At 35.5% G+C, this 12553-nt stretch overlaps 1 protein-coding gene and 1 long non-coding RNA gene across 3 annotated transcripts in view; both read right to left on the reverse strand.

Moving 5' to 3' along the window:
- Positions 1-12553, reverse strand: part of LOC127153718 (aldehyde oxidase 1-like) — a 90113-nt gene that overhangs the window by 32797 nt on the left and 44763 nt on the right. The gene's annotated exons all lie outside the window — the stretch shown is intronic.
- On the reverse strand, positions 7414-10007 carry LOC127153729 (uncharacterized). 2 transcript variants are annotated; one of them, XR_007825322.1, is made up of 7 exons: positions 9793-10007; positions 9366-9500; positions 9150-9204; positions 8717-8867; positions 8103-8231; positions 7831-7926; positions 7414-7726 (listed from the first exon to the last, which is right to left on the reverse strand). It is a non-coding gene; the product is annotated as an uncharacterized LOC127153729 (long non-coding RNA). The 2 variants fall into 2 exon arrangements; XR_007825321.1 differs by lacking the exon at positions 8103-8231.

Genomic DNA, 12553 nt, shown 5'->3' on the forward strand with positions numbered 1-12553 from the left:
CTCTTTTGTAAATTTTACAGGCTCTTCCAAACTCACGGTTACATCAGGCCGTGTATAAATGATGCACAGGAGTTTAAATACTTCTGAAGGAATGTTCTGGGTTAAATACAACTTATTTATGTGTATTGTAATATCTCTTAAAAAATGAGGTTTTCACAGCAGTTAAAAGTTCCTGGAACTATTGATGGAAGTTTCCATTTTTTGGCAATGTCCATTGAGTGGCGCTATAATGCTCCGTGACGTTTTGAAATAACATACCATCTGCATTACACCTAAACCTGCTTGCAATTGCAAGCATGCACGCATATTTTTTGATCTCTCATCTTTCAGCTCATTGTGAGTCATGTTTTTCACGGGATTCGCACCCGAGGATTTCAAATCCTAAGTCCATTTCCATGCCGACTGAGCTACAGAGCAAGCTTGTTACATCCAGAAAGCAAAACATATGGAGCTGTAATCATAACTGTGTATGAAAACGATTACAAGCACTTGCCGTTTTACCGCCTCTAGTGTTCATTTCTGGTTCTGTTGTTGGTACGCATTTCGCATCTTGCAAAAATATTCCCACAGGTACGTTTTCGTCGTGAGATCAGGTAGGTCAAATTTACTTTCTGTCCTAATATATACAGAACTTAAAACTTGTTTTGAACCCTAAACATTCCTTTCATGTAACTAACTGTCTTTGGAAATCAATGTCACATGCATTTTTCTGTATGGACCTAAAAGTGACCAGTCCATTTTGACTTTGAGACTTCAAAAGACTTGTATAATGTAGTCATGAATCACTTGATTGACTGTCGCTTTTAGAGGCAAGTTCCTGTAAGAGGAGTTCCAGTTTGCCTCAAGGTCAAGACCCATTCTCATTAAACATTATCGTCTACATTTGATCCAGGATTAAGTGGTGCCATTCCATTTGGAGCTCGTCTACGGGGACAAACCATATTTAGGGTCTCAGTCTGCCCATGTAAATCTCACGCCAAATGGGCAGCCCTGCTTGCGAGTTTAAACAGAGTTTCAGCTGTCAAATGTTGTAAGGTAAATACCATTTTGGCGCACCTAATGTGGCGTAAATCGTAAAATGTAGCGCTTCGGTTAATGCAAGAGCCATTGAAAAACAGAGCTGCGACGAGCGTTGATCTCGCCGGCGTCGCCGCCACGCGGTCACGTGATTCACGGAGCTCTCAAAACAAACCAGTATTGTCAGTATATTTGAATGTGTTTAAGTAGGATAGAGACGACAGCTTCACTATACAGGTATTTGCAGCAATTTTTGGTAAACATTACAGCATATTATGCATTGATTTTTAAGTCGATGACATTTACAGTATAATTTTATTCTGGCGAGTGATGGAGGCAACCCTTACGAAAATTAAATATGGTTTTACTACAAATAAAACCAAAAAATCATGGTTACTATAGTTAAACCATGGTAACCACTAATTATTCATGGTCTTGCTACACTAACTATAGTTTAACCATGGTATTTGTAGAAAAACTATGGTTATACAAATGGTAATCAATGCGCCAAAAAACATGGTTACTACACTTTTACTATAATAAAACCATGGTTAATTTTCGTAAGGGTTAATATGGTTTTCTTGTATTTAACCCTCAGGTATTGCTAATGTGACCATACAGTTGAACTATTTTTCAGTTAAATAAATATTCTATATTTTAGTTCAGTAATATTCATTTAATATTTTAAGGAGATCATTTAGTACTAAATACTATTTGTCCAATAATTATGGTCCGTTAATGACTTACAGTGTAGTATTTAAGGTTAAATAGAGAAAAGGGTTTTAAATTCTAATGCAAAGAGGCAAATTAGAGTCATTTTGTGGTTAGGAAAAAAATATTTTCATTTGTAATGCCATGGTTTACCCACTAGGTACCTGTATGGCTCTTCACTAAATATACATCTAGAATATTGCATATCATACCAGCTTACTTATTTTTAAGTTTTTCATTTGAATAAATATTTTTAAACGTGAAATTTACAAATTTCACATAATCTATGACTAGTCACAAATCTATGACTGTATTTTCTGAAGAAAATGTGAGAGCATTCAAACAAAACTTATAGCACATGAACCTAGAGTCCATAATCTGCTGGTTTCCACCAAAATGTCTGAATGAGGACTATACTGGCTAGAGGTCTGATCCACTCAAATAAACATGGCCGTTCTCACGGTAGGCGTAACAATTTTGACCCTAAATCAACTTCGTCTCAGTCTTATAGGAGCAGGACTTTGAAGTTCCAGACAGTGTTGTAAATATTTAACAAACATTAACCTAACAACCTATTAACCTTGAGTGTAACCTAATCTGAAGCAAACAAAACTAAAGTAAAGCTCCTTTTATGCAAAGTTGTTTACAAAAACATCTCTAAAACTTTTTTTTTTTTTTTTTTTTTTTGTTTGCCTGTAAGATTTTACCTCAATATGTACATTGTCTGTAGAATTTTGCTTTCATACAACACTTTTTAAAATGTTTTGTCCTTGTTATATGGCATATTTTTAATAGTTTTTTTGCAGCTGTTTGTGGTACGGTTGATGTACGCTTGATGAAAAGCCTTTGTTGGCCATGTGATGATTTTGTTTGACCTCATCAAACCCTACAGATCAGCGTTTAATTCATTCAATATGAACGCAGCTGTCTACGCATCAAAAGATGTTTGCTTTTGCCTCTGCCCACCGACGTAACTGTTTGATCCACAGCTCCAGGTGTTAGTGGTGTTTACAAAGCCAAAGAGGGTGAGCCCTTTGTGGTAAAGGGTGAACAGAGGTCATCTGCCAAACATTTACAGCCCAGATGAGCTGTTTATAGAGATATGGGGGTTTTATCACCAAGAAAAGCAGCCATGATTTGATTTGGAGAACACAGACCAGCTGTTTTCTATATTCAGCTGTTTGTCTCAACCAGCAGTGTTCTTATCGTGGGATAAGATGATATGTCTCATTTGCATTCCTAACGTAGGATGTAAATAATATTTAACCGAGTTAACTCCATAGTTGAAACCAAGTTTACTTAGTTTCCCAACCTCATCTAATGACTAAACGTTCCTGTGGGAACTTTTCCGCAAGACGTGGAATAATTGCTGACATGTATGTTTTGTAAAATTTTCGGTGTAAAAGAGCGCTAAAAGAGTGTTTGTTGACAGATGAATGTATCATATCATGTACATTTTATGTGACTTTGGTTTTGTGCGTCATCGCAGTTCTGACTTGAAATGTCCGTTGAGTGGCGCTATAACTCTAATGCTACATGACATTTTAAATCAACGTACCATCTACACCTAAGCCTACCTGAAAGTATGAACAACAGTGAATCTGACATAAAACACAATCGCAAGCATGCTTTTTTAGCTTGTTTTTTGACCTCTATTTTATCATGAGTCATGTTTTTCACAGAATTCGTACCCAAAGATTCCACATCCTAAGTCCAATTCCGTGCCGACTGAACTACTGAGCAAGCTTGTAATGTCTGGAAAGCAAAACAAATGGAGCTGTAATCATAACTGTGTACGAAAATGATTACAAGTACTCGCTGTTTTACCGCCTCTAGTGTTCATTTCTGTTGGAAACTGCAGTGATGCTCAAGCAATGTACTTATTGGTACATATTTCGCGTCTTGTGAAAAGTTCCCACAGTTAGGTTTTCACCATGAGATCAGGTAGTTTACAGTTGTTCAGTGGAACGAATTGCGATAAGCTACCAAACACTTTTAGCAGAGAGAGTGAACAACTGTATCGTAAATACAAGTAAGAATTCATATCTAAAATAGCTAACAGTTATACAGTATTTTAAAGGAATAGTTCACCAAAAATGAAAATTAGCTGAGAATTTATGCAAAATCATCTATATTTTGGATGGCCTGAGGGTATTTGGAGAAATTTAGCATAACGTTTCATATAGCTTTTAACTTCACATTAATTGATGGACTGGAGCTGTGTGGATCACCTGTAGAATATCATGATGTTTTTAACAGCTGTTTGGACTCTCATTCTGATGGCACCTATTCACTGCTTGAAGTGAAAAAAAAAAAAAAAAGAGGTGCCGGTACTCCATGCCATTGACTTTGGCGTGCATATGATACTGCATGTGTTTGTCGTGCATATAATATGCAGTTTTTGCATGCATATTATACGCATCTACGCACTTTCATGAGATCGGGTGACAACCCCTGAGGTAGACCAACTCTGCTTGCATCCATTCACGTGAACTGTCGAGATGAGATGACTCCTCCTGGTAGTGTGATTTATATAGAGCCATTTCTAATCGGCCAAACAATGAGGCTTTGACTTTGAGTACCGGCAACATGTTAGAAGTGCCGGTATGCACAAAAAAGTGCCAGTACGCAAAAGACTAAAATACAGAAGTGCCTGTACTGCGTACCGGCCCACTTCAAGCACTGCTGCAGAGGATCCACTGGTGAGCAAGTGATGTAGTGCTAAATTTCTAACTTTCAAATGTGTTCTAATGAGGAAACAAACTCATCTACATCTCAGATGGCCTGAGGAAGAGTACATTTTCAGTAAATTAAATTTTTTTGGTTAGATAGTTCACCCAGAAATGAAATTTCTGTCATTGATTACTCATCCTCATGTCGTTCCAAACCCGTAAGACCTTCGTTCATCTTCTGGACACAAATTAAGATATTTTTGATGAAATCTGAGAGCTTTCTGACCCTTCATAGACAGCAATGCAACTACAATGTTGAAGACTCAAAAAGGTAGTAAATACATTGTTAAAATAGTCCATGTGACATCAGTAGTTCAACCTTAATTTTATGAAGCTACGAGAATACTTTTTGTGTGCGAAGAAAACAAAAATAACGATTTTATTCAACATTTCTTGTGTCAGTTGTGTCTAAGCAGGGTCAGAAAGCTCTCAGATTTCATCAAAAATATCTTAATTTGTGCTCTTATGGGTTTGGAACGACATGAGGGTGAGTAATTACTGACAGACTTTTCATTTTTGGGTGAACTATCCTTTTAATTATTCCTCTAAAAAACTTCGGTTTTTAAAGAAAATCACAAGGAAGGTTAAATAGCTTTGATTAAATAGTACAAGTTGTACGAACTATTAAACAGAGCGATATTTTGTGAACATGCTGTGTTTGTTTTAAATCTCTCATTAAACGCCAATTGACTCTGGCCTCTTTTAGCAGTTTGTCAATGGTAGAGTGACCAGGCGACAGTTACTGAATGCATTAGTGTTTCAGAAAGGAGAAACTCAGAGTGCTGATGCATGAAAAATAGCCTCTTTCAGCCTAAGGCTGTGACACTTGCCAATATTCAGAGCTTTGACATGTATGTGTTTGGTGGTTCCTCTGCATGGATAGCTCTACAACTAGCTAAGAACATACACGGGACAGTCCTGCTCAAGATTCGATCATTCAGCGTCCGGCTACGCTCGCAGACTTACGGGAATTCACGCACACACAAGCTCACGGCAGAATTGGGTGTTCTTGGCACTGGTGGCTGACCGAACTCAGTTGCCTAGCAACCAGGTGGCTCGTTGAATGAGGGATGTCAGGATTGTGCTCTGTGTGTGTGTCTGTATGAGTACAGAGTTTGCACTATATCCCCCAGCATGCTTCACAATCAACGTCTTTCCGACCAATCACAGCTCTGCAATTGACATCCGTCGATTAACCACATAGTCCATCAATGCGAATGGCGCTTTCAGCAAATCTACTACTAATCCGCATCCTCCTACGGCTTTCTAAGCGTATTACTCATGTATGTTGGCCTTAGAGTTCAGAAGAAGTTCAAAAGCACTTATATACTGGGAAAAAATGGTGTAGAAAGAATTTTAACTGTGAAATTGTTAGGAAATTTCACAAATAATTACAATGAAATGGCAAAGGCACTTAGTAAGTTGTAAATAAGTCAATGATTAGTAGACATAGAGTAATACTTTTTCAGTTTTCTACTTCAAAATTTCATGTTTTACTCAATGTGTTACTTGGGGTTTATTTGTATTTGTAAAATTCCGTAGCAATTTCTAAGTTAAAATTTATGAGATCTTAAAATTAAAATTAATTAAAATTAAAGTTTTACATAGAAACACTACAATAGTTATTCTTGTAAAACGTACTCCAGTAATCTTTGTTTTACTCAAAAAATCATTTGTGCTGTGGCAGTACTATGGTAATATGCTACAGTTTTGATTGCCATATTCATATATGAATATATATATTGTGGAACTCAATGCAAAACGCAAGTTTGTTTATTATTAATTTTTGTATTTTACCATTATTTTTGTATTACTGTTTTATTAATGCTATATTTTCATGGTAATAAATGGTGAAATCCAACCCGATCTCACAGCAGTTCATACATATTTGACAAGGTGGCTAATTTGTAGAAATTTGTACAATTTCACTTGTACGAAATTATACGATTTATATGAAAATCGGACGTATTTTACGAAAGTGGTAAATTCGTAGGAGTTCATACAAAGGATCACCTAACCCCGCCCCTCTCAGAAATCTTATAAAATCATACGAGTGAGGTTGTACGAATTCGCTGACTTGATTTAGCAATTTAAGGTGACATGAGCGCTTTTCCACTTTTTCACCTACTTCTGACTTTTTATAGCAAGCAGCAAATGATGGTCCACCACTGTGACAAACTAAAGACCATTGGCTTTTTAAAAAAAAACATTGCCGAGACCTTGTCCAAACTGAGATGTCTCGTCCAAACTTTCTGTTTCAATAGGAAGCACCAAAACAGCAAAGATTAAAGCCTTATGTTTAAAAAGAAAACCATGCACTGTAAACCCGGATAAGTTCTACTAACTTAAAAAAATTGAGGCAACTGATTGCCGCTATTTTTTTAAGTTTGCAAACTTAAATATCATCAGTAAGCATATAGCTACTTACTTTGAGTACCTGTAAATTATAAACAAACATTAATTTAAATCAAAATATATATTTAGTGTTTTGTTCATCTTTACTTTAGTGCAACTCAAAGTTTTGAGTACTGACAACTTTAATTATTTCACTTAATTAAAATATCCCTCAAATATATATCAAAATTTTTAATTGATCTAAACTTAGTTTAAGGAGCTTTAAGTGTTATTAAATCAAATTATATAATTTACATAACTTAAATTGTAGTAGTAATGTTACTTAAATATTTTGTGGCAACTGATTGCCTTGTTTTTTTTAAGTTTCCTGTACTCAAATATCTACATTTTACAACTTAACAGTACAAATTACAAATCTGAAATCATTAAACAAAGTACAAAAATTTATTATAAAACATGAGACATTAAAACAGTTCTGTGCAATAAAAAAGGCACACCAGCTCAAATAAATTACATTAAAATATTACCTTAACAGCCATTATGCCAACAAAAACTGTGACCACAGTTCTGTGCAACAAAAAAAGGCATACCTGGCATGAATCAGCAAGTCATTCTTTAGAGCCAGCACCCTTGGCTTAAGTTTGCCATCATCAAGACCCAAAAGAACCTTCTAAATAAACTCAAACGTGTTGGCCATCTCTTTTGGATATGAGAGATCCAATGCATAGATTAAGCCAAACATCAAAAGGAAAGCATCAGAGTCTCTGAAGGTTTGTTATGACAACTCCATTCTCAAGGATGATCAAAATCTTCTCTGTATTGTACCGAACTGCAATGTCTGGGAGTTCTCGGATGACTGTCAAAAGGGCAACTGATGAATCAACATCTGGCTCTTCTGAATCATCTTCAATCTGGATGTAAAAAGTATTGAAACACAATTACCAAATGCTATCTTACCAGTGTGAAAAAAATGCTGAAATATAATCCTAAGAAATATGCAGAATAAGTGACTTACCGTGCATATTTTAAAGAATTTTGAGGTGTCTTCTCTCAGATACACAGGAAGTGCACAGAGCGCTGTTGTTCGCCTTGTGTGTACATCATGTTGATCCTTAAAGTTCACATTGAAAACAATGTTAAAAGTGGAACACACACGTTTTAGCCAGCACAAAACCAAACAATGCTAACTTGACACAGAATGAATGCCAAAAAGTTGATCAAGGCATAGATAAAACTCTTAAAGGGACAGTTCATCCAAAAATAAAAATTGTGTCATCATTTACTCACCTTTAAGTTGTTCCAAATCTGTATAAATGTCTTTGTTCTGATGAACACATGATGATATTGAGAAGAATGTTTATAACCAAACAATTATTGGACCCCATTGACTACCAGCATTCTTCCAAATGTCTTCCTCTGTGTTCATCGAAACAAAGTATAGTAAGTTATACAGATTTGGAACAACGAGCAAGTAATTCATGACAGAATTTTCATTTTTCTGTGAACGATCCCTTTAAAAGTTTTTTTTAATGTATTTTAAATCAACGGTTCTCAAACCTGTCCTGGAGGACCCCCTGCACTGCAAATTTTGTATGTCTCCCTCATCTACACACATGATTCCATTCATCAGCTTGTTGTAGAAACTGCAAGAACTAAATTGGGTGTGTCTGATCAGGGAGATATACAAAATGTGCAGGGCAGGGGGTCCTCCAGGAAAGGTTTGAGAACCACTGTTCTAAATTAAATACAAAAAATTCAGAAAATGTTTACTCATCACTTAGTACATGATAAATCCAAGTCATAGTTAGACTTATATATTTGGATCAAGTGATAATATTCAGTATATACAGTCAAAACAATGTCTGTTGAAGCATTAAACAACAATAATACCATGATAATACCTTTAAGTCATAAAAGTGCATCAGCAGTTTTTCCAGTCTTCGCTGCTCTCTGTCGATATAAAGTCATCAGGCGAAAACTGTGGCGGTCTAGCTCTGCGTAAAATGTGTTTGTTAAATTCTGGTTGGTAATGCGCTGAAATTCAGCACATACCTGAAACAGAAGACAAGAAAAGCATGTCACAAACCGACTGAATATATTAAATACATTTTTTAAACACACAATTAGAGTTTATTATATCTGTGATTCCAAACGTAGAGCTGGCCAGCATCCAAGGATCTCTTTCACTGGTGATGGACTAACTTTTGAATAATGACTATGCTGCAATTGAATGTGTGTGAGCAAGTGTGTTCTGGATTGAAATGAGGCTGTACACAGCTTACAGTCCCAAGCCATCCCTCTAATTCACCAAACAAAAATCTAAGACAAATTTACCTGGAAGTTGTCCCAATTTTTGTAACTGTAACTTTCAACTTGCTCAGCAGAGATCCTAAAAAAAAAAAAAAAAAAAAAAAAAAAGTTGAAATTAAACCTAAACTTCAGATGCAATAAATAAACATTTAATTCAGTATTTTATTTATTTATTTATTTTTTTTTTACAAATTTTTATATTTTGTAATAGAATTATATTTGCAAGAATGTGTGTCTCACCTTAGGAACTGCAATAGGAACAACGTGGACTCAATAGGCCTGTGAAGTTCAAACTAGTTTTATGCATCAAAAGGTCGAAGAAAAGATAACACAAAGAAAACTAATTTTCATCAAATGATCTGCAGCTGACTCCACCTATACAAAAATACACACATTTTCAGAAAGTCCAAACTGTAAGACTGCATATGTACTGCATCATTTAATATCCTTTTTTTTGTAATATTCTTTCAAAACAAAAGACAACCTTATTTGGTATTTCTTAAAAAATGTTGAATTTTAACAGGCAGTGACAATCCTAAAAACATAATGCCAATGAAATAACCTTTAACTTCAGATTTACGTAAACATTTAGCGTCAACGGGGAAATTTCATTAAACAAAATCTATGTTCGTGTAAGGATTATGTTACAAAAATGTTCGTGTCTCACCTTGGGAACTGAAACTGCGGGAACAGCGTGGACAGATGGACCGGACAGGCCTGTTAAGTTCAGACTACTTTTATGCATCAAATCGTCGAAGAAAACTATCCATAACACAAAGAAAAAAGATAGAACACGCACTTTCACCAGATAACCTGCAGCTGACTTCACGTATAGAAAGAATACACGACTTAATATGTTTAAAAATGTTCATGTGCGCTGCATCATTTAATATCCTAACGTTAGAGAAATTTAGATATGCTTGTACACTTTTAACTGGTAGCTCTATTCTAAATATTCTGAAAAACTGTACACATTAACTAGAAAACCTAACGAGCGTGGATGGTGTGAGTGTAGCCGATACCAACTATAAATAGACGGCAACATTATTTGAAACAGCTGAATACTTGCATATGTTTGTAGACATCCAAATAGAGCGCGAACTTCTGTGCATCTGTTTGAAACACGCCTGAGTGCACGTTCAGCGATGACGTCACTTTTTCGTAAAAAAAGACGCCACTAGAGGGCGTATGTTTGACATTAAAATATTTGATTATGGTTGAATCTATTTTTCAAGTTCCCTAAACTCATAACTTTAGTGTAGTTGTAAAAACTAAAACTAAAAATTACTGTTAACTTAAAACTCTGATAGATGTTGTGTAAACTGAAAAATAATAGTTAGCTAAACTTTTTGGCACATTTTGAGTACCAGGTACTTTACATTATAAGTTAGTTATACTGTTTGGGTTTACAGTGTGGTTTTATTCTCTCTGCAGCTTAAAGCATATGGCAGAAAGAAGCGACTCTCTTTTCACTCCCAGTCTCTCAGTCGTCTGCTCTCCTCCCTCAGGAGGATGAAAGATCTGAGTCTCTACTTCACCCTGATGGGACTTCACACCAGGAAACTCTTGCAGCTCCCGCCCCCTCAAAGGAGCCAAATGATATGCTTGGCTTTTGCAACTAGATCAACAGCCTGTCCTGATGTCTGTCATTAAGGGCTGTAAATTCTTCACAAACTGCAAGAGCAGGGCAGGACATGTTTACTGTAGAGTTTCTAGTCTGAAGTTTTGACCCTGCAGAGATGCTTTTTTTACTTGTTTATGTAACTCAATTGCATCTTTCCAACCTTAGGAGACGCCTCAACATGTTCACGTACTTGGCAGCACTGACGTGTTTAGCAGCATCAGCATTGCCTCTGATTTAGTCGCCCTAGTGTTAGCATCAGTTTACTGAATGCTATGAGTGTGTGTTACATGTCTTTCTGGGAAAATGACAAGCTATGTTCCCCCTTTTATCTATTCAGTGCCACCTTAGACCCTACTAATCAGGATATGACCCATCTTGGTTTTCTGTCGTCTCTGATTTTCTCGTTTAAAAACAACAGATGGGATATAAGACGTAGCTAATGTTTGCAGTGTGCGTAATAGCGGGTGAGGATGTATGTTTTTGTTGAATAATAGATGAGCTATGTTTTGCATTCCAAGTGTCGCCACAGAAGGTGCTGTGGCAATCATTAGCACAAACTGTTTTGTTCTACAGCATTTTCTCTTTTAGGTCAACTACTGTTGTGCCAGAACAAAAATTTAAAGAGAAGACCTGCACATGACATGTGCAGAGTAGATAGAGTAGATATCATGGCCATAAATTAATAATTTTTCCCATGGCAGTGAACTTTTTCATTCACTACCATGTTTTATTAACCTATTCCGTCATTTTAGTTAAATCTTGGCCATTTTGTACTAGTTCTATCCCATGATTTAGTTCAATCATGGACACTCTGTACTAATTTCTTCCCTTATTTTAGATATATCATGGCCATGTTGTGCTAATTTGTTTCCCCGTTTAAGTTAAATTGTAGTAGCCACTGTGCTAACTAGTAAAATCATAACACTGTACTTTTTAGTAAAGTCGTAGTAGCCACTGTACTAAATAGTAAAATCACAGTAACCACTGTACTAAGTAGTAAAATTGTAGTAACACTGTACTTTTTGGTAAAACCGTAGTAGCAACTGTACTAAATAGTAAAATCGTAGCAGCACTATACTTTAGTAAAACTGTAGTAGCAACTGTACTAAACAGTAAAATTAGCAACCACTGTACTAATTAGTTAAAATCATAGTAGCCACTTTAGCAATTAGTAAAATCATAGTAGCCAGTGTACTAATTAGTAAAACTGTAGTAGTCACTGTACTTTTTAGAAAAATCATATTAGTCAATGTACTAAACAGTAAAATTGTAGTAGCCACTGTATTAATTAGTAAAAAAAATAAATAAATAAATAATAATAATGTATTTCCCACTGTACTAAATAGTGAAATTATCATAGCTACTGTATTAAATAGTAAAATTGTAGTAGCCACTATAGTAAAATTTTATTAGCCACTGTACCAACTACTAAAATCATAGTAGCCACTGTACTAAATAGTAAAATCGTCATAGCTACTGTAATATATAGTAAAATTGTAGTAGCAACTGTACTAAATAGTACAATCGTAGTGGCCACTGTACTAAATAGTGAAATCGTCATAGCTACTGTACTAAATAGTAAAATTGTAGTAGCAACTGTACTAAATAGTGAAATCGTCATAGCTACTGTACTAAATAGTAAAACTGTAGTAGCAACTGTACTAAATAGTACAATCGTAGTGGCCACTGTACTAAATAGTGAAATCGTCATAGCTACTGTACTAAATAGTAAAATTGTAGTAGCAACTGTACTAAATAGTAAAATCGTCATAGCTACTGTAATATATAGTAAAATTGTAGTAGC

Source organism: Labeo rohita, chromosome 22 (genome assembly GCF_022985175.1).
Source record: "Labeo rohita strain BAU-BD-2019 chromosome 22, IGBB_LRoh.1.0, whole genome shotgun sequence".
Classification (NCBI taxonomy): Eukaryota; Metazoa; Chordata; class Actinopteri; order Cypriniformes; family Cyprinidae; genus Labeo; species Labeo rohita.